Source organism: Myotis yumanensis, unplaced genomic scaffold (genome assembly GCF_028538775.1).
Source record: "Myotis yumanensis isolate MYYU_CA2020_CCGP unplaced genomic scaffold, mMyoYum1.0.hap1 SCAF_15, whole genome shotgun sequence".
Lineage (NCBI taxonomy): Eukaryota > Metazoa > Chordata > Mammalia > Chiroptera > Vespertilionidae > Myotis > Myotis yumanensis.
In genome coordinates, this window is record NW_027223766.1 from 4,632,843 (window position 1) to 4,637,959 (window position 5,117).

Genomic DNA, 5,117 nt, shown 5'->3' on the forward strand with positions numbered 1-5,117 from the left:
TTATGGCTTCAATACTGTGGCGATTCTTCTTGGCATTGACTCCACGAGGTGTTGAAAGGTGATGCGAGGAACCTGACACCATGCCTGATGAATAGCACTGTCCAGTTCTGTGAGATTTGATGGTTGTGGAACCAGCTGCCTGATGGTTCTTTTAACTTCGTCCCACAAATGCTCAATTGGATTGAGATCTGCTGATGGTGGGGGCCATCTAAGCAAGGTAAAGTCTCCCTCATGTTCTTAAAACCACTCCTGCACAATATGAGCACCGTGGCATGGCCCATTGTCTTGTTGGAAGAAGCCATCTCCATTGGGATACACCATCAACATGATAAGATGAACTTGATCAGCAACATTACTTAGATATGCTGTGCTATTCAGATGTTGTTCCACACAAATTAAAGGGCCCAAATCATGCCAGGAAAGCATGCCCCAAACCATAACACTGCCCCCACCAGCTTGAAGGGTTGTACTCATGCATGTGGGGTGCATGCTTTCATGCTGTTTCCACCAAATTCTCTCTCTGCCATCTGCATGATGCAACTGGAAACGTGATTCATCGGAGCACATGACTTTTTTCCAATGCTCGACTGTCCAATCCTTGTGTTCCTGTGAGAATTGGAGACGTTTTATCTTGGTAACTGCAGACAGCAAAGGTGTTCGAACAGGCCTTCGGCTTCCACATCCCATACGATGCAGTGTATGGCTAATTTGCCTATAAATGTCAGGTGGTCATAATAATCTGGCCATTCAGTGTATGTTGGATAAAACAATGCTCATTGTCAAACTAACCATCAATTCAAGTATTCTACAAGAAAAATATGATGACAATTTCTTAATGCAAATAAATACTTCATTACAGAAGAAAGTACAATAATTTATAGAACAGAATTTGTGTGGTAGAATACTCATATCAGAGAGGACAAATAATCTTGGACAAAGAAATTAATTCAATCTGATTTAATACTTTATTAAGAACAAGATAATACAATGTATTTTCATTATTTAAGCTGTAATCACACTGTGTGATTTAACTCAAATTAGTCATTTATGGGAAGAGGGCTCCTATCTAAGGATGGAGATCCTTTCTATAAAACATGTACGTTTGTGCATCAGCCACAGAAGTTTAATTTTGAGGTAACATGGATTATATAGGCACTCAAAAAGTCTTTCATTTCCTCTCACAGCCAAAAATACCTTTGTCCTGGGATTACCCCCATAATTATTTCAATGACAAAAATGGAATAAAACCAGAACATTAAAATTAACTTCCCTGTTAAATCTCTATAAAGTAAATCAGTTTAAAGATAAGTGAATTTTTTTAATTTTTGAATAGACAGCAATAAACAAAATTGGAGAAAATGTTTATTTTTCAAGAGGGTTTTAAAACACAGAAGTATTTGGAAATTCCCATTACTTGGAATATGACTTTGATGTATTACCTGATGCAAAGATGGATATTTATATTGCCCAGCCTGTCCAGCCATTCTAAACTCCACAGCACATTGTGAAGCTCATTTTCAAATCGCTTGCAATGCGGGGAGGCTGACATAATAAATTCTATACAAAGTCATATATTTTATAACAACCAACGTGCTTTTCAGTAAGCGGGCCACCTATCATTGCATTACTATACTAATGTTGCAGTTAAATCTCAAAAGGATTAAATTTTTATTTCAGCTTTTGTTGTCACACAAACAAGTGTACTTAAGAGATAAATCTGTTGCCTCTCTCCATAGCTGCTTGCCTCCCACATTTCTGTGACCTTTCCCAGGAATTATAATCATTTGGAATTGGATGGCTTCCACTGAGTCAGGTGATGTCTTGAAGGAAAGGCCCAAACTATTTAAAAACTTGATGAGCATTACAAGACTAAAAATAAAACAAAAGCAAATTTAAAAATAGTCTTAAATTCTGTTCTCAAAGCTACACCAGAAATTGCATGCAAACTCTAAAACAAATTTTGATCTAATTTTATTAGTCACGTGGAATTAAACATCTCCATAAATATAGAAGCTGCTGTAATAAGTATTTTATTGTTAAATATCATCAGCTCCCAAAATTCTATTAGCAAAAATAATAACATTAATTTCATATTTAATTGATATCATCTTACTGAGAAAAAATGTACTCATTATTTTATTTGCTCATAGTGCTAATAATTTATCTTCTGAATGTGAAATTCAATCAAATTGAAAAGACATATTCAAACACATCTGCTTTAGATGATAATGTATAATATTTTTAAAAATATAGATGGTTTTCTCTTTATTCATTGGAATTTTTTTAACATATGCTTGTTTCCATTATAAAAACAGGTTCTTAAAATTGGAAAGTCATATTAATAAAAATCACAAATGTAGAATAGCTTATTTCTCAGAAATTGAATGTTTTTGCAAAAAAGTATATATATACTAGAGGCCCGGTTCACAAAAATGTATGCACTGGCTCGTGTCCCTCAGCCCCACTTGTGCCCTCTCACAGTCTGGGACCCCTCAGGAGATAACGACCTGCTGGCTTAGGCCCACTCCTAGGTGGCAGAGGGCAGGCCCAATCCCTAGGTGCAGCCCCTGGTTGGGCTCAGAGCAGGGCCGATTGGGGAGTTGGGGCGCCGCCCCCTGTCATGCACAGAGCAAGGTGGATCAGGAGGTTGCGATGGCACCCCCAGTCATGCTCAGGGTGGGGCCGATTGGGGGGTTGGGGCACCGCCCCCTGTCACACTCAAGGCAGAGTTGATGGGGAGGTTGCGGCGCTACCACCTGTCACAGACAGAGCAGGGTCGATCAGGGGGTTGGGGCGCTGCCCCTTGTCATGCACAGAGCAGGGCCCATCAGGGGGATTGGGGCTCCATACCCTGTCACACACAGAGCAGGGCCCATCAGGGGGTTGAGGAGCTCCCCCCTGTCACACATAGAGTAGGGCCAATAGGGGAGTTGGGGCACTGCCCCCTGTCACACACAGAGCAGGGCGGATCAGGGGGTTGGGGCACTCCCCCCCGTCACACTCTGGGCAGGGCCGATGGGGAGGTTGGGGCTCCACCCAGTCACACACAGAGCCGCAGGGCGATCAGGGGGTTGGGGAGCTCCCCCCTATCAGGCACAGAGCAGGGCCAATCAGGGGGTTGGGGCACCTTCCCCTGTTACGAACAGAGCAGGGCAGATAGGGAGGTTGTGGTCCCGCCCCCTGTCACACACAGAGCCACAGGGCAATCAGGGAGTTTGGGTGCTGCCCCCTGTCACGCTGCTCCAGGGACCAGGAGGCTTCGTGGCTCCACTGATCCTGGTGCTGGGAGTCCACGCGGCTCCACTTGACACAGGGGCAGTGAGGCCTCGCTGCTCCGCTGATCCCAGTGCTGGGAGGCTCTGCTGATCCCGGTGCCAGGAGGTCTCATGTCTCCACTGATCCCGGGGCGTGAGGCCTCGCAGCTCCGCTGATCCCAGGTTTGGGAGGCCTTGAGGCCCCGCTGATCCCAGTGCTGGGAGGCATATTACCCTTTTACTATATAGGATAGAGGCCTGGTGCACGGGTGGGGGCCGGCTGGTTTGCCCTGAAGGGTGTCCTGGATCAGGGTGGGGGTCCTGCTTGGGTGCCTGGCCAGCCTGGATGAGGGGATGATGGCTGTTTGAGCTGGTCACACCCCCTTTAGGGTGGGGGTCCCCACTGGGGTGCCTGGCCAGTCTGGTTGAGGGGCTGAGGGCCGTTTTCAGGCTGGCAGGTGACTGAAGCTCCCAACCTCTCCTTTTTTTTCTTTTTTTTTTTATTCTGGGATTTATTTACCTTCTATGGCTGTCACTGGAGCTGAGAGCCGCTTTACCTCTGAGGCCGGCTCCAGCTCTGAGACCTCGGCCACTGAAAGTAGGTATCTGAGTTTGGGTTCTATAATTGAAACACTGTTGTAACTCCAACTCAGCCAGCTGGCTGAAAGCATGCATTTGTTTAACTTCTATATTTGCAACATTGTTTCTTAGACTGCAGCTCGTAGGCTGGCAGCAGCAGGCGGGGAACCTTTGCTTCCTCCATCACTGGAGCAAGCAAGCCTCCTGTTTGCTTCAGCTGCCTGGCTTCCGGCCACCATCTTGGTTGGCAGTTAATTTGCATAGCACCCTGATTAGCCGATGGGAAGCGTGTTGGAGGTATGGTTAATTACCATGTTTGTCTATTATTAGATAGAATATATGTACATATATATATATAGAGAGAGAGAGAGAGAGAGAGAGATAGAGAGAGAGATAATCCCTCATGTTCTAACCATCTTCTTAAATTTTAATCCCTCTAGTTAATATTCTGAGCCAAGATTTAAGAAAACTCTGTCAATGTTATTAATATATTTACTGACTAAAAATAAGGTACCTCTGATATGTACTGTTGATCCCAGTTGAGCTGAAATAGTAGTAGCCTTTTTTAAAAAATAAATTTTAATGCTGTAATATTTCTTTTATTTAAATATATTTTTATTGATTTCAGAGAGGAAGGTAGAGGGATAAAGAGATAGAAACATCAATGATGAGAGAGAATCAAGGATAGGCTGCCTTCTGCACACCCCCTACTGGAGATCAAGCCAGCAACCTAGGCATGTACCCTTGACCTGAATGGAACCTGGGACTCTACAGTCTGCAGGCAGATGCCCTACCCACTGAGAAAACTGGCCAGGACAGTAATAGCCTTTTAATTACACACACACACACACACACACACACACACACACACACAGTATTTTTATACCTCACTCCCCAGAGGTATATTCTGTCAAAATAGTCTAAAGACCTCACTGTGCCCTGGCTCCACAATGCCATGACATCAGCTCCTTCCACAGCTTTGTTCCCTCCCCATGCTCTCATGTTCCTCGATGGAGCTCAATATTCTAAGCATTCCAGGACTTTTCATTTCTGTTGCTTTTATCTGAAAAGGGCATCCCTAGATAAACCTCACCACAGAGACCTTCAATTCTTCCAGAATGTTGCTCAAACGGTACCTTATCAGAGAGGTCTACTGTGAACACTCTTTTAAAAATTAGACTCCTTGCTCTTTCTATATCCTTAATCATGGTTTTTGTAGTTCATGGCACTTAGCATCACCTGACATATGATGTTTTTGGTTGGTTGTTTATTTATTATCTGCCT